Source organism: Neovison vison, chromosome 6 (genome assembly GCF_020171115.1).
Source record: "Neovison vison isolate M4711 chromosome 6, ASM_NN_V1, whole genome shotgun sequence".
NCBI classification, from domain to species: Eukaryota; Metazoa; Chordata; class Mammalia; order Carnivora; family Mustelidae; genus Neogale; species Neogale vison.
In genome coordinates, this window is record NC_058096.1 from 89,182,444 (window position 1) to 89,205,863 (window position 23,420).

General features: G+C 33.5%; 1 pseudogene; it reads left to right on the forward strand.

Moving 5' to 3' along the window:
- The first annotated feature begins 19,200 nt into the window (after positions 1 to 19,200).
- LOC122910889 lies at positions 19,201 to 19,318 on the forward strand (annotated as a pseudogene).
- Positions 19,319 to 23,420: the final 4,102 nt, after the last annotated feature.

The window sequence follows — 23,420 nt, forward strand, 5'->3', positions numbered from 1 at the left end:
AGATTTTAAGGAACTCAACATCTGACTGGAATAATAGGCATATGAGTTATTAAAATACTATGTAGTAAAGTCGTGGATATATAGGGATTCTCTGCTTAGAAATCTTTGATGATTTCAAACTTTCTAATAGTTTTAACTTCTTTGAATACTTTATTTTGTAATTCACCTTTTTAAATCTCTTTTTTAATCAGACAAAATATGATACATAGTAAATGTGACTGTGACTCTATATATTCACTTAATTATATATTCCCTTTGTAACAATTTCACTTTTAATGACTTCATAAACTAATTTAAGAGCAGTAACTGCATCTTACAATTCTTTATTAACACTCAACACATATTTAGATACTTGGTGTGTGTGTGTACTTGTATGTAAACTTAATTGAATGGTTGTGAGGACAAGTTCAGGTGCTGCCTATTTACATGGTAACTTTACCAGCAATACATCTATACTGATAAATATTATTATATGGATTGTATCTTCTGTTTCTGGCCTGGTAGAAATTAAAGTCATCCTTTTCACATTGTGTTAAGTAAGTAACTGGAAAGAATCCTTCATGTTTTATTGGTATGTGTTTTAGTTAATAAAAATATGTAACATAATGACTTTGTCTATTAGAATATCTGCAAAGAATCTATTGCCTTAGGGTGTCCATTAAAAAGAATAAGCCTGATGATGAGCTGATGACTGGAAAGATAACTAAACTTATTTATTACATAAAATGTGGAAAATTTGCCCAATATGAGTAGGATTTTGCCAATGGAAATATTATGCAATGGGTTTTATTTTATTTCAATAATATATTCTCTCTCAGCCCCCCAAATAATTCCTCACTTATAAAAAGTGTTCAGTATGTTAGAGCAATTGTTCTAATATACTTAAGTAGTAATTCCTGTACTTGAAATATATGTTAACTTGCTGTTCATGTGCAGAGAGAACAATGGAGAGCTAATTATAAAAATGAAAACATTTATGTCTAAAACTAATATGTAAAATTTTTCAAAAAGTTGCATTGTATTGAAAAAGACTAACTCCCAATGTGTATTATTTATTTTCTGTGAAGAAATTTTTTATATGTTCAATTAAAATGATTCCTGCTCTATTTCTTGTAGTTGGCTTGATCTTATCTCAAAAAGGTGAAGGTGTGACATGCTAATAGTAGTGCATTGCTTTAATAAGACGTGCACATTGATAAACCATTTTATTCATAATTTATAAACTCACAAAACATTTTGTATTTGTCACTGAAGAAAATGGCTCTTTGGGGTCATGACTGGGACATGAATTGTATCAAGAGGCATGACTGTTCAAGATACTTAGAAATGAGAGAAGTTTAATGATACTGTGGGCAAAATATCTGAAGTTTTACTTTCTAGCCAGGTAGGCAGAACCATATAACTGCTCTAAAATATACATAGAAAATTAACCAATTAATGAAAATAATGCAATGCTAAGACTTCCTGTTGTTAATAATGAGTCACTGGTATTAGTTTTATTAAATACCAGCTCTGCCACTTTTTAAAAATTAGAAATACTTGAGAACGTGCTCACACATACATCTTCAGTAGCAAACGAAAATTCTCTTTGCTAGGCTTTAAATATATCTATACTTATATATTTATAAAATATTTATAAATTATAAATTCATATTATATGTAAACATTATATATGTAATATTTTATATATATATATATATATATATATGAAACCAAGTTGATAATCTCCATTTTCTTCTGGATTATTCATCCATAGTAGAAGTCAAACTGTTCTATAAAGTAAATGGTAACAAGCTAGCCCTGATTATAAGTTTATTTTAAAAATGAGTTTCTCTGATGCTCAAATACCTGTCCTGGCAAAGAAAATATTGAATAGAAAGATACGGAAACTTCAGTTTATTTAAATTATAAATTCTCATTTTTCAGTATGTGCTTCCAATTTCCAAGTATTGGAAATTCTATTTGCTTCTCCTTCATAAATTTTTTTTTCAATTTATTTATTTTCAGAAAAACATTATTCATTATTTTTTCACCATACCCAGTGCTCCATGCAAGCCGTGCCCTCTATAATACCCACCACCTGGTACCCCAACCTCCCACCCCCCCGCCACTTCAAACCCCTCAGATTGTTTTTCAGAGTCCATAGTCTCTCATGGTTCACCTCCCCTTCCAATTTACCCAAATTCCCTACTCCTCTCTAACTCCCCTTGTCCTCCATGATATTTGTATTGCTCCACAAATAAGTGAAACCATATGATAATTGACTCTCTCTGCTTGACTTATTTCACTCAGCATAATCTCTTCCAGTCCCGTCCATGTTGCTACAAAAGTTGGGTATTCATCCTTTCTGATGGAGGCATAATACTCCATAGTGTATATGGACCACATCTTCCTTATCCATTCATCCGTTGAAGATCCATTCATCTTGGTTCTTTCCATATTTTGGCGACTGTGGCCATTGCTGCTATAAACATTGGGGTACAGATGGCCCTTCTTTTCACGACATCTGTATCTTTGGGGTAAATACCCAGGAGTGCAATTGCAGGGTCATAGGGAAGCTCTATTTTTTTTCTTGAGGAATCTCCACACTGTTCTCCAAAGAGGCTGCACCAAAAATTCTTAACACATTACTCCTAGCAGCACTTCTAATTATTGTTGATTGTTTGAGAAAAAAAATCACAAAGGAAAATGTAAAATTACTTAATTTAAGACGTATGCAGTGAATCCAATGTGAAAGTAGTAATAAATATATATATGTAGAAAAAAAGGTAAATTGTTTTGAAAATAGATGCAAACCAAAACAAAATAAAACAAACAAACAAACAAACATATAACCCAACCTTTTCCTTGAAATAGTGAGAATTTCCCAAGGAATATTAATATAGAGAAACTTGTTTATTTTTCTAAGAAGAGGAAACTGGAACATTATTTTTATTGAACTCAAGAGAAAAAAAAATCATTAACTCTTTCTCTTTAGCTGGGAAAAATACTTCTTTAGATGGATTTCAATTTTGTCTCAGTAACATATTTAGTTTTGACATATTTATTTCTTTAATATATGGGCTCTACAATCATTATCTCAGAGCTCTTTCACCTCCCTTGTATATTTTATTAAAAGTTAGTTAAAAATGCATTTTTGGAAATAATTAATGCTTTAATCTATATACCATTATATCATCTTCATGGGATAGAGATCGAAGGTTAACTCTTCCTTGATATAAGAATTCATTTCCCCTCAAAAGAAATAAACTTATAATGAATGGGAGAAAAGCAATTTAGGATATAATGTTAATGCACAATTACTTCATAAAGTAACAAAAGAGAAGAGAACTAAAATTATAAAATAGTTGGCATGCAAATGGATCCCATGAAAGTGAAAAACTGACTATGAGCTAAGTATGATCTTCTTAAATCAGGGGGAAAAATTACCTTCTCTATCCTGAACTAGAAATTGCAACATGAACTGTCGCCTGCATGTCTATTTCTGCTTTGGAATAGTTTTTTCAATTCACCCATTTGACCTGTGAAAGTACAAGTAAAATACCCACTGGAGCTTTTGGTTCTAACTAAACTTAGAGTTAAGAGCTCTCATGTGAATACTACTAAGTGAGTTCTCTTTTGCATTGGTGCAAAACTCAGCAGCATGATAAAACTAACTGTGAAAATTAGAGCATTTTGGAGTTTCCACAGGCTCATTTATTTAATACATTGTAGTTACTTGTGGTATAAACTTTGATTTAATGCAGTCTGGAGAAGCCTTATCACCTCATAAATGGTTAACAATTAGATATGACCACACTACTTCCTCATAGATCTGAATAAAATGTTGACCGTTTCTGCCAGCCATATCATTAAAGTCAATAGCAGTTCATCATTTATGCCTTTACCTGACAGGGTTATTACAGTATCACTATTAATATATAGCAATTACTTGGGAAATATCTTTATAGAAAGCTATCAATCAACGAATTTTAATGTAATGCACACACTTTATAGATAAACCTCAGCACCAAAATGAAGCTGTTCCAAGTAAAACAGAGAGGTAATCATGTCATATGTGCTCTTCTTCAGAGAATTCTTTGTTCACAAAGCCAGAAAACCTGTTTTTACTGCGGATTCCACATACAGTTGATTAAAGCACTTTTTAAACTGGCACTCCTGAAATTTCAAGAAGGAAGGTGCACAGAATTTAAAACTATGAAATTGAGTCTTAACCTCGTTAGGTTGAGTCTGAACGTTCACAGAGGGAGAGCCCCTGCGTCGCGTCCTGCTCACTTTCAACTCTATTAGGCCACCTCTGAGGATACAGCCTTGTGCTTGGCAGTGGAGTTGCATTTCTAGCAATCGTCTATTTGGGGTTAAATTCCCATCAATGGTAGGTGGCAGCAGCATTCCTAGGCAATCTCTTATTAGGGGTGCGAAAGTAGAATGCAGAGTACTGTAAGGACAGTAGAAGTACTGTAGAAGTACTGTAAGGACAGCAAAGGACAAATCAAGGCAGTGGAGTGAGTCTGTTTCACATTATTAAATAACAGCAACAGACAGAATCCTCGACATCTGGAAGTATCACAGAAGGTGGAACATTTTTGAACAAAAGTGTCATTTAGTTTCTCCTCAAAGTATTAAAACTTCCCTTGATTTTGCTCTACTTATTAATTAAGGGAAAACCAAGGCATTCTGAAAAGCAGAATGGCTCAAAATTGAACATTTCAGTCACATTAACGTGCCTCACTGCCTCATCATGATTTCTAACTTGCAATACTTCACCTGTAGACAATTTTGAGATACTCTCGATCATGAGAGGCCAAAGGGAACATTTTTATTCTATCCATACGTATATTCCCTGTATTTCCTGGGCCATATATTGGCTCTCCTTGGAATGCTGTCTTCCTTGAATCAGCATTTAAAATTTCAAACAGAAAGAATAAAGTTTCATGTTTTAGCTCTTAATAGTTCAGGTTTTATAAATAGGCACTTTATTATTTGTCTCCATATGATGATATTTGTGATCTGTTATGCTCTGGAAAATGTTGATGCTATTGTTTGTTTCTTATCACTCTGTTGTGCTTCTCTCTCTAAATTCCTGTATTCTTTCAAAATGTGTTCTTCTAACTTGATAAAATCACTGACTTTCCTGACCAGTAGTGCATCCTCCAGAATGAGTCTACTCAGAAAATATCTTCTTTCTCATTAGAGTGACAAACTGGCAGGTCCTAATTTATCCTAGTTTACTATTACAAGCACATTTTTGAGATGTACAGATACCTTATATTCTATAAGGTTCAAGACACGTTAGATTTTTTTTAAACAAATGGACATTGTATACACAATGAACTTAGAAATTCTTTCATCTGATAAAGATTTGTTACTAGGTAAAAGTCAAAATTCTGACTTATTTTTATCTTAGGATAAGGTTTCATCCCAGAAGACACTCCAGCACCATGCAGGGTCCTCGATTGCTCAGTCAAATCTGCTATCCATTCTACAAAACAAAACTCCCAGTGGGAAAGAAGAGCATAGGTTTATGTCAAGGTCACTTACTTTCAGGGGCTGCCTTTGTTTGTGTAAATTGAATTTTTGTTGCATATTTTTGACCAAATTGTGCAAACTTAGGAATGTCAAATTTTGTATAGAGCTAGCAGCATTTACTACAAAAAGCTGAACTGAAATCTCATTATATCTGAATTCAGAGAAATGCTTTTTTGCTGTTGGAGCCAGGTGACTGGAATTTTCTCAGAATTTATAATCTGCACACTACAGAAATAATACAAGCATTGGACACCTTCCTGATATGCATGCCCTCATTTAACGTTCAAGTAGAATCAAATGTTATCAGAGAGGTCCCCACAAATATTCTAATTTGAATTTTTCCTGTTGTATAAAACCTGAATACATGTATATGGCACAATTCCAATACTGGATTATTGTTTAAGAATTCCCCAACATTTGTTTATGAACTTGAACTATAAAACTATAAGCTTAATATCACTCAAGTGTTTACTATGCTGTAAGAAAATTTCTAAGTGCTTGACATGCATTTTCTCACTTAATCATTATATCCCTCCCTGAAGTAATTACTATGACAGCACTAATTTTTTACTGAGGAAATGGAGACACAGTGTGGTTATCATAACTTCTAAAACACACAGGAACAAAATGTGGTAGCCAAGATTTCAATTCCCATGTTACTGCTCTTAAATACTAAACTGATCTACATTGACTCTGGACAACGTTTTATCAATCTATCTATCTACCTACCTACTTACCTACCTATTTATCTGAGAATCACCAGAATATGGTTACTCATACTCTGGGTCCAAGCTGGCAAGATTTGAATTGAATCACAATATTACTATTTAAAAGTTATCTATCATAAAATACTGAAATAAATTACCTAAACTCTATGCTTAAATTTCCTTACCCATGAAACAAGTTTAATAGTAGAACTTAACTCATAGGATTATTGTGGGAATAAATGAGTTAATACAAGTAAAAAGTGCTTAAAAGACATGTGTGTACAAGGATAGCTATTTGCTGATCTGTATATATTTATATACAAACATTTATATGAACACGTTATGTACTTCCATAGATACAAATAAGTATTGAAGTTAAATTAACATCTTCTGTGTCTTTATATACAACACATTTTGTGAGTTAGGCTTAAATTCACTCTCTCCCCTGTGGTTATAGCTTAGGAAATGTTTGTTTGTTATCTCTTCAGAAAAGAAAAAAAATCCCAATATCTCTGACTCAAGTATTCTTGTTGGCACTAAAGAATAGTAGCAAATATGTATTGTCATTAAATTGCACTGGCCAGTGACCAAATCAAGTAGCATCTGTGGTTTGCCAGAACTAAATGTCTCACTTTAGAAGGTTCATCAGATTGATTTTCTTCTCATTTATCTCTCTAAAAGGGAGATATGAGTTAGCAAAGTGATTCAGGATCTTCTGAATTATCTTCTGTGTCATCATGATGCAATAAAATAATTAGTGGAATTTTGTTTCTTTGACCCATGGGCAAACCCAAAACAATATTGCGCAGTGGTAGTTCTCTGTATCTTTCCCACCCTCAAGATAGTGACATGGAAAAAACATACTTCAGATCATATACGTCCACTGTTCTGTTTGTGTCCTTTCCTTTCATTGGTTCTAATCTGCATCTTTTCCCTATAACAAATGTGACCATGCATATAAGAACTTCTGGTAAATTCTGTAAGTCTAGCAAATTATTAAACCTAAAGGTGGTTTTGGAAAAGTCCTGAATATGTAGTTTATGTTAGAAGTCTTAGATAGACTTGGCAGTCTGCAGGACTGTGCTCTTAATCTCAAGATTGGCTAAAATTCTTTGTATTTTAGGTATCTAGTCTCTCCAGAGGTATCCAGGACTGGTACCACATGGCCAACTGCCCCCACCATAGATCTCATTGCTAACATAGATTATCTGCATCCTAAAGTTCCCTAGTAAACAAAGACCTTCTTAATATACAGGGCATGAAAGGGCTTAGACGTCACCTCCCAGGAACTGATCAAGAACTTGATCAACTGAACAAGACCTGATCAAGCACCAAAGTTTTCCTTGAGCAAGGATAGTTCTTTACCGGACATCTACACACTAGCATTTGAAAATGTAATTGTTTCTCCCTTTCTTGATGTTATGGTCTAAATTGTGCACTCCCCACAATTAATATGTCAACGCCCTTACTCCAAATGTGACTCTATTTGGAGGATGGCTTTTAAAGAAGTAATTAAAGTGGAATGAGGTTGTAAGGGTGGGGCCCTAATCCCATATGACTGATGTCATTATAAGAAGAGAAAGATACCCCAGGAATGAGTGAACACAGAAAAAATTTCCCATAAGGACACACCAAGAAGGTGACCAGCTACAAGCTAAGGAGAGATGCCTTTAAAGAAATTATCTTTGCCAGCTCTTGATCTTCAACTTCTAGCCTCAGAATTTACAGAAAATAAATTTCTGTTATTTAAGACACCCAGTCTTGTATTTTCTTATGGAAACCCCAGTAAAGTAGTATACCTACCCAAACACACAGAACCCTAAGAGAATAAATATTAAATATTACTTACTTTTTTAAGAAATAAAATTGAGTAAATCTATATCTCATGACAGAAAAATAGGTACAAATATTATTATATAAACATACTGAAACAAATGTAATCTATCTACCTAATGGCAGTTCAGGATTTACTATAAGAATAAATGCTATCCAGTTCCAATTTTGACATTTGTAAAGGATTCCTCTAGATTTTATTTTATTTTTTATTTTATTTTGTAAAGGATTCCTTTAGATTTTATTTACTTATTTGAGAGAAAGAGAGAGAGATATCACAAGTAGGCAGAAAGGCAGATAGAGAGAGGGGGAAGCCGACTCCCTGCTGAGCAGAGAGCCCAGTGTGGGGCTCAATTCCAGAACCCTGAGATCTTGACCTGAGCCAAAGGCAGAGGCTTAACTCACTGAGCCACCCATGCACCCCAAAGAGCCCTCTATTACATTTGTATAATTTGTAAACTATGGTGTCATAGATTGAAATTCTCTTTGCAGATCTTGTCATTACATTTCTGTTACATTATATATACATATTTCATTTTTACTTTTTTGTGTGCACTTTGGTTTATTGAAATAGAAACTATCACATTTTCTTTATCCTATTCTTTAAAATCACTTGCAAAACATTCAAAGTGCTATGCTTGTATCTCTGTTTTCTTATTGAGAATTAGTCATGTTTCTTATACATAGTAAAACCTATGAGAATATTTTGCTTTAGGTTAGAATTCACCTATACTATGAAGATTGGTGGTTTCTCGTTCCTCAAGTGGTTCTACTTCTCCTACTTTGAAATTTTATAGCATGATGAATCAAATTTGTTCTTAAGAGTTAGGTAGAAAAATCAGCAATATTTAATGATAAAATAATATTTAAATGTTCTGACATAAAATTGCACCTCCTACATAGGAGTCATTGGTCTTTTTTAAGTCCTTTCTTCATTTTAACTTCATGGCTGATTCTGCTCCTGTGCATGTTACCATAGCAAAGGTATAAGGGGGAGGGAAGGAGTTTAACATAGAAATAAAAAAATAATAATAATAATTACTTTTCTGGTGAATGTTTTCAAAACTGCTTTTTTCTTAAAAGATTCTAATAACTAATATTCTTTACTATATCAGAGAATTTCAGGCTAATTGTTAGGATCAAATAAACATTAAAGTAAACATCTCTTACTACCGGGTTTTCCAATGGTGGTAAATCTTTTATACACAATCTTTTGCTCGTTGTTTTTCTTCCCTTGTCTTATTTGCAAGAGGTAATACTGAGATTTTAGGCAATACTGGAATGTTTTAACTAGCTGTATGTCTTCTTTTTTTTTTTTTTTTAATGTGAATCAAGTAGGGAATCTGCTTTTACACGTGTTGTCCTTTAATTAAACCAGCTGTAAACTAATCACTGGGTTCTGTAAGGCATCGTGTCTATACATGCAAAATTAACTGAGCACAGCATGGGTGATCTCTTTATTTCGACTGTCTTAAAAATCGATGAGTGCTGCCACAAGGACAATTTGACAGCAGTGATTCGTATCCTTTGTGAAGACAGCTGTGCCAAGATATAAACTTTTTTTCTCCCCCAACATTATAGAGGCAGCACAGGGGTGTCCTAGAGGCTTGAAAAAATAAATGTACCTGTTTGGAAGCCTAAATTATATACTCAGTGAGTTAACAGAATGTTAAAAACACACTAAACCTTGCCTTATCAGTTTATGGTGTGGTAAAAATGCTGCTACGTTGGGACTCAGGAGGAATGGGCCTCAGCCACATGTTGCCATGGTGAGATGTCCTTATCACAATAGCTGGGAGTGCCCTCGTTGGAACAAATAAAGAAGTGAATTGGACAGCCCATTTTAACTGAAATTTTCAGAATACTAGGTAGAGAATGGGCATGAAGGCTGGGTAGGTTTAGGGAAAAAAAAAAAAAACAAAAAACACCTGGGACATGCAATAAATATGAGAGGAAGTTTTCCAAAACAAACAGGTCTAGGATTGAAATTATGCTTCTTTTTTATGTGCTGTGTGTGTGGTCTTGGAAGGAGGTCCTAGCTTACTCAACATCCATTTCCTAATCTATGACAACATCTGCTTCCTACGGGTTAACTGAAAATTAAGAGGTTAATATAGAGATACAGAAATGGATATAGATATGTAGATATAATATAGAGATTTGGATTTCTATTTAGGTAGCATAGTAAAACTATTTAATACATAGCTGCTTCTATAATATTATGGAGCTATGAGCCTTTAATTGAATAAGATCATAAACTTCTATCCATGAATACAGAAATTGACAAATTTCTTCAACTACTCATGGCAAATTATGCCCACAGCCTAATGTTATTTAATTTTTCATGGTGCATAGTATTTTCTTACACACCTTGTATTTAATTTTTTTTTGTCAAAATTTAAACCTGTAATTTGATTTCCAGATTTAATTTTCTCCAGATGCTAAATCCTTACCTAAGTAGCTATGGGAAGTTTCAAAGGATATACAGGTTTTATATATATATACACACACACAGAGATTCAGTATATACATATATATGCATATAAATGATCTTTTAAAGATTTCACATGAGATTTTTCCTTAATAAGTGAAATTATCTTTCAAAATAAAGGAATTTCTGGGTTTTTTGAATTCTTTCTTAGGAAATTTCATTTTTCTTCTCTTGAAACATAAACAAAAATTTCTATTGTCTTTTAGAATGTTCATAATCTTTGAATGCCCTTATATGTCAAATAATAATCTTCTAATGAAATACAAAATCATATATTCATATTGCTAAGTTTTTCCTAGTAGTTATTCTTTAGTTATGTCTTCATATACTAAATCCTCCAGTCCCTAACAGTCTAAAATCTCTAGTTATTTAGTTCAACTTTTGATATTTTAAATAGATTATTGCAAACTTCCTTATATATATATGGAACTATATATATATGGAACTATAATGCAGGATAGTTCACTTGTAAATTGTCCAAAATTTGGTCTCCTGATCTTTTTCTTTACTTCTGATTATATCATTAACACCTACCCCTTCACTTAACAATCTTCAGCCAGAAGCATATTATTTTTTCCACATAAAAGAAGCAACCGTGTAGTGAAATTATTGTCTTCAAAACAAAGTTTCATATTAAAATATTACATTGTTCTTAATATTATGTTTCACTGATGCAATGAAAATAATGAAGTAGGCAGTTGAAAGTTCTTGTGATAAAATCAGTAATGAGCCCTAATGCTGGTAACTAACATTTGGGGTCAACAAAAAACATTGCAGACTTGGGTTAAACTTATCCTTCAAAAAGGCTGTTAGCAGTAAGATGCATTTCACTTTTTTCAGTTAGCAGAAACCAAGAATTAGGTAGAAAAATAAAACTAAGTGTAATTTGTGAAAAATTGTCGAATGGCTTGCCTATGAGGCCACAGCTGTGTGATATAAACTCATCACAAAACCTAGGCTATCAGATTCCTAATCCCTTGGCTTTTTCATTCTGAAAAATTATATTCATTATTTACGTATTTTACAGTCAAAATTAGTGAACATATAATTTAATTGATTACTTGGTTTCAACATGCAAAAAATATTTTCTTTTTATGGGAATATAAAAATAGGGAATTTCTTCATGTTGTTCCTTTAATAACAGGGATGAGCAGAATACTAAGAACTGATGAATATTAAGTTGACAAAAAATAATAGCAAGAATCACGATAAAAATATACTACTATAACTTTTGTTTCTCATAAATTATAAATATTTGTTATTTTAGTAACAGTTCCATCTATGGGTAATTGTTAAATATTTACATTTAAGTGAATAAACAAAATATTGGGAGAATTAAGCTGAAATGAATTTTTAGCTATTGTGGAAACCTTTTTTTTTTTTTTTTTTTTTTTTTTTTAACCAAGGAATTTCTCTCTAATCTCGGCAATACTTTTAGATAAGATTAAGTGTTCTCCCCCACCAACCCCTTTCCCCCCTCCGCCACGTCTCTGGTTCTGTAGGTAATTGGATACAGTAGCAGAAACTTTCAAAGCTTTAAGAGTTATATTCAAAAGGAGACATGTTTTCTCCAACTTGGGCATGTGAGTGCATTTGTTGCAAATTTACACTGATGGTTTCCAAATGTATATTCAGTGGCAACCATCAGGAAATTTGTTTTTATATAAGACAGATTACTAAAGAGAAGTCAAAGACAAATAAATGAAATAGTTTATAGCCCCTATTGTGGATTTTTATTAATAAAAACTATACTTACACAGTAAGCAAGGTGATGCATTCTTCTTCACTGTTTTATAGTTCTTTTATACTATTGGCATGAAATAAACACTGTAAGTCCACTTGTTTATATGTTGGTTTTTTAGGAAAGAAAAGAGAGAAAAACAATGTTATCAGGATTATAGCTCTGCCAGCTAAGAGACAGAAATAAACATAATATTGATTATAATATAAATAAACATAACAATGATTATGGGATAGAGGGATGGAGCAATAGCTCAGAAATAGGCAGGGAGTCAAAATGTATGTAAAGGAGTCACACAATATAAAGTATATTTTGGGCTATGTTTTCATTCATTAAAAGAAAAAAAGAAAAAAAAGGAAGGAAGGAGGAAAAAAAGAAAGAAAAAAAAGTGAAGAGAAAGAAAAAGAAAGGGAAAGAAAAAAGGAAAGAGGAAGAAAGAAAAGGAAAGAGAGGGAAAAAAGAAAAAGGAAAAAGAAAAAGAAAGAGCAAGAAAGAAAGGAGAAAGAAAAAAGAAAAAAAAAGTAAGAAAAAGAACAAGCAAGCAAGAAAGGAGAAAAAAATAAATCTGAGCCCTAGCTAGGTTATATAAATGACCTAGTTACCAGCTTTCTGGAACTAACTAAAAATTCCTTTAAGAGTCACTGTTCTAGATAATTCTCTCCATTCAAATTGAAGACATTCATTACATGAATCAATTTTTTTTTTTAAGATTTTATTTATTTGATAGAGAGAGTCATAGCAAGAGAGGGAACACAGCAGGGGGATTGGGAAAGGGAGAAGCAGGCTTCCCATTGTGCGGGGAACCCAGTGCAGTACTTGATCCCAGGACTGGGTTCATTAACTGAGCCGAAGGTAGATCCTTAACGACTGAGCCACTCAGGTGCCTCTACATGAGACAAATTTTTAAGAAAATACAAATCCGTTTTCTACCTGATCCCATCAATTCTATTCTTTTTACTTTCACTGTTCTAAGACCCTCCCTTTGGTACTGTTTCCTTTGAAGCCTTGTTTTACTTTCTTTTCTTAGATTTTGGGTTATAATTGTATTTTTTTTTCTTTCCCTTCTCTTTCTTCCCTTCTTTCCTTCCTTCCTTCTTTCTTTCTTTCTTCTTTCTTTCTTTCTTCCTTTCTTCCTTCCTTCCTTCCTCTCTCTTTTTTCCTTTCTATTCCCACTGTTAGCTTTGTAGTGAAACTTTCTGTCAATCTTTACCCTTCCTACAGATTATGAAGCACCTCTTTGATTTAACTTTTTGAAGCTTTCATGCAGAATTTCATTCTAGCATTCCTGGTTGTACACTGCAAGAGGACAGGTCCAAATTACTCTTCTACCATTATCTGAAGTGGAAGTAATAATTAGATCATTTCATTGGTAAATTTTATGAAAATAGACATTTGGAAATGTTTCCATAATAACCTGATTTTACTTTTACAATTTAATTCAAATTAAATTTAATTTAATTTAGCCAGGTAGGTGGCTCAGTAGGTTAAATGTCCAGCTCTTGATTTCAGCTCAGGTCATGATCTCAGGCTCATGAATTCGGTGTCCTGAAATCAAGCTTTGTGCCTGGGCTCTGCACTCAGCAGGGTGCCTGTCTCTGTCTCTCTGTCTCTGTCTCTGTTTCTCTCTCTTTCCCTCCCATACTCCTCCCACAGGCTCACACAGGGGGATCTAAAATAAATAAATATCTGAAATAAAATAAATAAATCTATCTAAAATAAATAAATAAGTCTTTAAAAATAATTAAAAAAAAACAATTACATGGAAGTCTCCAATTCTTTTGTAAAGTTTTTACAAAAGAAAATTTTCAATTGATTTTTATTTTTTAAAAAATATGAAAGTGCTAACTTTCTATTTAGTTTGTGAGACTGACTGATTCAAAGCCATGGACACTAAACCCATAAAAACTAAAATCCAATAAAAACTGTTTAATAATTTATGGATCAGATTGAAAATTAAAGATTAGGATTGAATAAACACAGACAATAATAGGATTCTTCCATCTAGGTCTGTGCTTTGTTTGTGAACCACCTTTTATATCTGAAGAAGTCCCAAATATTGAAATAAAGTAACTTCAATTCATGGTATCACAAAATGATGAAGCAAAATTTTCAAAAATGTGAAAAGGTAATTGTCAGAAAAAAGTAAAGTCATGATTCCTATATAGATATAAAATGAATGCATGTTAAGGAATTTATTTTCCTCACATGCTATAAAAGAACTAGGCAGATGTTATAGCCAGTTCAAAAGAAAAGTCAGGGGCGCCTGGGTGGCTCAGTGGGTTAAGCTGCTGCCTTCGGCTCAGGTCATGATCTCAGGGTCCTGGGATAGAGTCCCGCATCGGGCTCTCTGCTCAGCAGGGAGCCTGTTTCCCTCTCTTTCTCTCTCTGCCTGCCTCTCTGTCTACTTGTGATCTCTGTCTGTCAAATAAACAATTAAAATCTTTAAAAAAAAAAAGAGTATTTAAAAAAAAAAAGAAAAATCAAAACAGCACATACTTACATGAAATAAAGGAATTTTGGATGACTTGCAAATGGATACAAAACTCATTTTCCATAGTAAAATTAAGATTGGGAAGGGAAGTGGACTCAGTTAATTCATATAACATGAGGTAGAATTGCCAAGAGAAATAACAAAATCTGATAATCCACCTTGTATGCTACAGAAAACGCATAGTTAATTTTCCATTGAAAAGCAATTTTTCTTCTACAAGAGTAATCAAGTGTAAGGAGTCATAGCATTCACAAAAACAAGCACACACAAGGATTCACACAACTTTTCTAAGAGACTTGTAATGTAAATAGATGTGGAATCACCACACAGCACACCTGAAACATAAAACTGTATGTCAATTATACTTCATAAAAAGAAAAAAGAGGTTATAGTGACCAAAACCCTATTCTTGCTCCATTTTGATACTGAGAAATAGAGGTTCTGCTTCAGATATGGGGGTGGTAATAATTCCAGGCTCAGGACTTTTTTCGTATGAAATTCCAAAGTTTTGTAAAATGTAGTGGGTCAGTGGCATCAGAACTTTGCAGGACACTGGTAAGATGCAAATCTCAGTCTTACTGCAAATCTATTAAATTTAATCTCTGGTATCTGAGAATTTATGTTATAAAATGATTTGCAGGCAATTCTTCAGCCCAGGAAAGTTTTGGGGCCTTAGTCATAGAAAATTACTTAGGTCTGTAAAATGACTTCTGTACTTTTGCCCTGAACTTCTGGTCCGTTTATTAAACGATATCATGCAGGGCCAATTTAACGTTTTTAAGACAAATGTTAGTTGGGGTAGCATGCATGATCATTTGAACAAAAGTGAACCCTGGGTCACTTTTATAAATCCTAGTTTTCTTTATCTCGCTTTCAAAATTTGTTTCAATTTTGTGTCCTGAAAACTGTTATTCAGTCTAATTTTCATCTCACTTGAAGAAAAGCACTGTTAAGCTTGTTCTTACTGTGTTTTATTGAAATTAAACAATCAAACAATATGTTAGAATATAAATATAAATGTAATTTTTTTTTAAGATTTTATTTATTTATTTGAGAGAGAGAGAGTGAGAGAGGTCAGAGAGCTGAGAGGGAGAAGCAGACTTGTTGCTGAGCAGACAGCCAGATGCAGGCCTTGATCCCAGGACCCTGAGATCATGACCTGAGCAGAAGGCAGACACTTACCTGACTGAGCCACCCAGGTGCCTCAGAATATTAATATATTATGCCACTAATCCAGTAGAGCTCTGGCACACTTTTGAACTGCAGTTTACTCTGGTCATCTCAATGGTAGGGAATTTTGCATACTGGGGGATATTTAGTAATGTCTGGAGACATTTTTGGTTGCCATAACTAAGGTGATGGGGGCAAAGGGATGCATCTATTGGTATCTAGTGGGCAGAGGCTGAGGATGGTACTAAACATTGGCTCAGCACACCAGACTTATTTTGTCCAAAATGTCAATCACTCCACTATCTGTCTACTCATAGTGAAACATCATACTGATACTAATAAAATCTATACCATAAGATTAGAGTTAATGTATATACAATATGCAGTATATAGAAAAGTGCTATAATCATTATTGGGAACAAACAACAAAAACAGGGGAATTAGGCCTCCCCAGGAGCTCCTGGTTTGGTATGTAGACTTACATACATCACAAAAAGTAGAACTATTACTGTCACTTTCTTTAGGAGAACAGAGAGACTGGAGATGTCCTCTGACCAAGGATCACAAAACTATTGTATGTTTGAGTCAAGATTGAATCTTCTGTTTTTCTTTCTTTCTTCTTTTTCTTTTTTTTAATCTAAAACAACAGGTTTATTCAACATTTATAAATGTTGCAGTAGCCTAATACAATTTATCTGGATAAACTGTATTAGCCTAATACAATTATCTGGATAATAATTAGCCCACTGTATTAGGGGTGATGATATTAAAATTGTTTTTACAAGTCAGAATTTATTTTATATTGTTCCTCTAAATATTTTGAGAGTTATAACTTTAGTCCCATACTAAATTAACTCAGGTTTTAATCACTGAGTTGAGTACAAAATGTGTTCTGCTGTTTTGGTATTTTGTTTTTTTATTTGCTTTTAAGTGATGAAAATGAAACTAGTGGTTGTACCTGAGACCTAGGAGTGCATTGAACACCTGGTGAGTATAAAGTTACTTCCTACATCTATTTCTCATTGTTTAATGTCTTTGATCTTTCACAGAAATATCATCCATAATCTCTAACACATAAATTTTTGAAAAAGGCATAAGTGTTTCTAAATACTTTTTTTAAATTTGAAAGTGTTTTAAATTTTGAAATTTCAATGCATCTCACTTCAATGCCCAGGGTTTTGTCTTACAAGCAAAACAAGGACTTGAATAATCACATTCTCAACAGGTGCAGAGTGGAATTATGTGACAGAGGTTACTTTAAATAAGGATAAAGGGTTGTATCAACCATCTGCTGAAAACATTCCTCACTTTTATATTCATAACTCCCATGAATGTGTTTGTAACATCAAAAAACTTAAAAACATCAGCCATTGTCAGACAGAAGAATTATGACTTAAAAAAAAACCATACATAGGATTATGACTATTACTATTTTTTTCAAAAGCAGTGTTTTTTCAAAGGTTAAACTTCATCATAATGGAATTATGGAATAATTTCATAATGGAATGGAATTAAGTTATAGTAAATTTTTTAAGAAGGCAGAATTATAGTTCCACATTGATTTCATTTATTTTTTGAGAGAGAGAAAGAGAAATGGAGAGGGGTAGAGGGAGAGGCAGAGAGAGAATCTTAAGCAGGCCCAGCATGGAGCCCTACATGCGGCTCAATCTTAAGACCCTGATATCATGACCTAAGCCAAAATCAAGAGTTGGACACTTAACCAACTGAACACGCAGCTGAACATTGATTTTATTGACTTTAGTCTCACTAGGCCTTGAGTTTCTTATATTCTCAACTTCTTTAGAAAGCGAAGTTACAGAACCTCAGGAAGAGAACTCCAAAAGAAACTGTTGGTCTCTGGCTTCATTCAAGTTGCCAAGCAGCTCTAAGGCCGAAGTACAAGTCCTCTCTCCAGACTGAATTGGCCTACATGGGCATTCTGCTGGTTTTCTCCATCACCTCACAAAGGTTTTCTTGATCAACTTTCTGCATGGCTTGTACTGAAAACGTCCTCTACCCCCGATAATTGGTCCTTCACTGCCTTCTTATTTGGCCAATTTTCCTTCTGGGGCATGCCTGCTCCTGCGCTCTCAAACAGAGAACAAGTGATGACAAAAAAGGGTTGGGGGGAAAGGTGAAAATTACTCTTTTATGGTTTTATATTTGAAAACCACCTGCCCTCTTACACTTTGTTTGCTTTACATGCTTGGAGAGTCAATAAATATTCTGAAGTTTGGGGAAAAAAAATAAAGAAAAAAAAAAAGTTAGGGGAGTAAGAAACATATATATTAAGAATCATAAATAAGAAATGGTTATTTTCTTTAAAAAAGAAGCAAATATAATAAGAGCTATGTATTTTTAAATAAAACTTTCATAATTAAGATATTCTTCACAATTAAAATGATCAGAATTTTCCCTTAACCAAAAGATAAAATCTGACATGTGATATATATGCACAGTGTTGAAAACAGAGTATACCATATTGAAGAATAGTAGACAAAAATGGATCGATCCTTGAAATAAAATATCACTTTGAAACTTTAAAATATCTTTAAAAATTATGCTAAATTTTGCACATGGTATTCTTTGACACATATCTCCCTTGAGATAAAAACTCTTTCAGATTTGTGAGAGTTACTTTTACATTTACAGAGAAGGTCACATTGGAAACCTTCATAAAAATCTCAAATCAATAAGCAAGTTTCGGGGCTCCTGGGTGGCTCAGTGGTTTAAGCCGCTGCCTTCTCAGGGTCCTGGGATCGAGCCCCGCATCGGGCTCTTTGCTCAGCAGGGAACCTGCTTCCTCCTCTCTCTCTCTGCCTGCCGCTCTGCCTGCTTGTCATCTCTGTCTGTCAAATAAATAAATAAAATCTTTAAAAAAAAAAAAATAAGCAAGTTTCTATGTATAATCATTTTTGGTCTATTATATTCCTGTGCTTTATCTAGGTCTTAAACATTTCAAATGATATTGTACAAAGCATGTTAAATGAGTATTCAGAACTGGGAAAGTTAAGGGTATTTTATGACTCAAGATTTGTAAGATAATAGGAAGATCAACTATTAATACAGTTGGCATCATCATCTCAGATCCAGTATCTAGCACAAAAGTTGGAGTTTTCTCAGCTAACAAAAGTTAGCTGGAGAAAAAAAAAAAAGAAAAAATTTGGTTAAGGGGATATTTCTGCATGAAAACTACCAATTTTAAACTTGTTAAACAGATGTGGCAGATTTTAAAGTATTGTTTGCGCAGTGGCAATATCGTAGCCAATGAGGTTTATCCGAGGCGCGATTATTGCTAATTAAAATATTGTTAAATAAACTATAGCTTATTCATTTTTTGATGACTATCTCATTAATTTAATATAATATATACTGTATAGTAAGTTAAAAATTTAGAAATATAAAATCAATATACTTGCCTTGAAAGCCAGCTGAAGAGTCATACACTCAGAAAAGTATTAGTCTGAAAAATAAACTAATTTTGCCCCTGCAGAATAAATGATATGATAATGGAAAAATAATTCTATTAGAAAAGGATTTAAAGTCTTTTTAATGGGTGTTTCTTTCTAGGACCCTAATGAAATTCATTTTTCAGTGAAAAACTTCAAGTAAATATTTACTTCAATAATTTACTTTTAAAACATCTCTGATCTAGTAAATTGTTGACTAGTCTGGGCAAATAAATCTATATAAGCCTGTGTAGAAAAATATTTAAATTTAAAATTTCTGAGAACAAACTTACCCAGTTTTCTAGAAAGAAAGAAGGAAAGAAGGAAAAAAGAAGAAAGAGAATGAAAGGAAGAAAGAAAGAAAGAAAGAAAGAGAGAGAGAGAAAGAAAGAAAGAGAGGGAGGGGGGAGGGAAGGAGGGAGGGAGGGAGGGAGAGAAAAAAGAAAGAAAGGTAGGTGCCTGGGTGGCTCAGTGGGTTAAGCTTTTGCCTTTGGCTTAGGTCGGGGCCTCAGGGTCCTGGGATTGAGTCCACATGGGGTTCTATGTTCAGCAGGGAGACTACTTCCCCCTCTCTCTGCCTGCCTCCGTGCCTACTTGTGATCTCTCTCTGTCAAATAAATAAATAAAATCTTAGAAAGAAAGAAAGAGAGAGAGAGAGAAAGAACGAAAGAAAGATTGATTTGTGGAAATATTGATCATGGAGATTGGGCCACCTACTGTGCATTAGCAATAACAAAGGGTAAATAATTTAGTATGTGCTCTATTTTTTTTTTTCTAGATGTATCAGTAAACAAAAGATCTGTGTTTACATAGTGTAACTGGCTCAAATAAGTTTGCCAAAACTTTATATGACAATTTTCCTTTTGGTACCAATTTACCTGGAGACAATAGAAGAGCTTGGAAAGTTAAGAGTTGCTTTTGTTGATAACTCCATTGGTATTATAACAATGTAATCAATGCTCCTGAGGCATAAAGTAACTGTGGAACCTGAGGGAAGCAGTGTGAATGCTTCAAGTTAATGGCAAGATGATAAAATGTGTTTAAAGTTAATCACTTTACTTAAGTGGTCATTGATTTCCCTCACCACCCTTGTCAAGTATGCCACACTTAATAACCATTTCTCATCACTAGCCAATAAGAATTAAATACAGTCCCAAGAACAGGGAAAGAAATGTTCTCATCAGTTCTAGTTTTCTCAATATTCTTGATTCCTTTTTGCTGAAAACCTTTTAGAAGAGCTTCATGACTCATTGCTTGACCTCTTCATTATATTTTACTTTCAGGGTCTGTTTTTCCTGATCACAGTTTAACCTCGTATGGACTACTATTTGGTGTTTTAATGTAGGCAAGATAAGCGTCAATTCTAAAGGAGACAGTAAGGATCTGCAATCATAATAGCCATAAGTTACATGTCCAGCAGGTTCTCTATGCAATGCGTGCTATTGGTGACAATGTATCATGATCTTAGTTCTTATAGAATTTATAATAAAACAGGGGAAACACAAATGGTTCAGCTATAACAGTTATCTAAAAGTTAAGTGCCAAATTATGCAACACTCATTAAAAACACACATGGAGTCCCTGAAACTATTAATCCTGGCTGGACTGGTATATGAGAGTATTATAAGGAGATAGAAAAAATTCAGAGAGAAGCTTTGCAGATATGGTACCTGGGTTGACATCCCAGCTCTGCCATGTGCTACCTTTGTGACCTTAGCCAAGTTTTTTAACCTTCAATGCATTCATTGAGTATTTTATTTACAAAATAGGAATAATATTATACCCAGCTCATTAGATAGTTAAAAGGATTAAATAAGATGTTGCATATAGAACAATTGGCACACAACAAAAATTCACCTTGTATAATGGAACAATATGAGTGATGACGATTCGCTGAGAAACGGCCAGGCTTGTGTGATGAGTCAGTGTTAAGTAGACCTAAGTTAAAGGATGGTAATTAATTCCTGGAATGATATGATTTCCACTTTACGAAGGGTGTTGTTAGAGGTTTACCCTCTCAGAAACTGTCTGAAACTTGTAAATAAGGCCATATAATATGAGTAAATAGGGGTGGCATTTCATACATTGGCAGAAGCCATTCCAAGGATTATTAGGGCCACACTATTCAGTAAGATAGCAGTAGCCACAAGGGGCTATTGTACCCTTAAATTATGACTTGTCTGAATACAAAGGGCTGTGAGTTGAAAAGCAAACTTGGCTCCTAAGACAATACAGAAAAAAAAAAAATCAACATGATTTCTTTGTTTGTGTGTTTATTTGTTTGTTTTTTAGTTAGATGTTAAAATGCCAATCTTTTGGGCATATTGAGTTAAATAATATATACTAAAACGAATTTCACACCTTTATTTTTAATAAGCCCACTAAAAATAAAAATTGTATGCATAGCTTGCATTATATTGTTATTGTAATGTGCTGGTCTAAGGAATGTACTTAGTTCATGTTATTAATTACTACAAGTGAAAAGTCCTAGACTTTTTGAAGTTATTTGCTAACTTCAAGATATTTGCCTAATAGAGATGCAAATAATTTTGGTTTAGTGGAAGAGAAAACCCTAAAGAGATGTGGCTTTGGGGACTTTAAACTGTTTCATATCTAACTCAGGAATTATATGTTATAATATATAACATTTCTTAGTTATCTGTATGTCTTAGCTTCTCAGATGTTCTTCGAACCAGTCATGACATCTTACTGATTTGCTCATTAATTAAAAAGTTAAAAAAGTTTATTACCTAAAAGTTGTAAGTTTACTTTGAAAATCATTACTTTACCAAAAAAAGCAGACTGAATTGATTGAGGCTGGCAATAAAATGCCCTTTATTATGTATAATATGATAGAGTAATGAACAGAAACTCTGCATTACTAACTGGGCCCTGGTATGCACTATTTGAGGTGTGTAGATTGCTTAGCTTAACTGACCTGCTAAAAACATCTCTGTAAATTGTAAGAATAATACTTAGTTCAAAAGGTTGTACTTAAATGATAATGTACTTTAAATGTTCACCACAGTGTCTGAAATACAATGATTCAGTAAATTATATTTTTGCTGTAATAATTAATATGATTTTTAAAATTTTTGAATAGAAGAGCAAGCCAATAAAATAGTGTTCAATAAAAAAATTCAAAATGATATATGTAGACTAGTGTAGATGTGGGAAAGGTAATATTGTGAAAAGCAATTTGGAAAACAGAGGATGCAGCAGACCCAAGCAGTTGGTGACAGCACTAAAAAGAGAAATGGAAGGTTGAATTCATTAGGAAAAGTCAGCAAGATTTGGTGAAATATTTTAAAAGTAACAGCTATAAAATAAAGAACAAACATTAAAGAATGGTGATAATGTGTATAGAATCATGAAATTCTGAAGTGGAAGGTAGTTTGCTGAGAAGCATTCTTCAGTTGTGCTCCTGTTGTCTTTGAAGTAGAGGGAAAACCAAATGAAGATTTTTAGTCTTCTAGAAATTCCTGTAAACAAGAGAACAGGGAAGTTGAAGCAGTTGGGTTTCTTGGGGATCACTCTAAATGGCTGTGGTATTTCAAACAGTGAATGTGGAACCTCCAAATAAGTGTAGGGGTCTAGAAGAATAAAGCCTTATCTGAATGAAGAGGAAAGAGTACAGAAGTGAGAGAAAGGTATACTAAAGGGTATATTGGTGGGAAAAGAAAATGCAGAATCACTATGTTGAGCTTTCTTTGTCATTCCTTACTAAAATAATATGATTAGCTTCTGTTTGCTGTAATTTCTAGAATGAAATGTCTAACTTGCTTATTTTTTTTTTAAACATTTGTCAGCCATGTAGGCAGGTTGAATTTCCCTTATTATAAATCTTTTTTTTTTTCAAAGATTCCATTTATTTATTTGACAGAGAGAAATCACAAGTAGGACAAGTAGGCAGAGACGCAGGCAGAGAGAGAGGAAGGAAAGCAGGCCCCCTGCTGAGCAGAGAGCCCAATGTGAGACTCGAGCCCAGGACCCTGAGATCATGACCTGA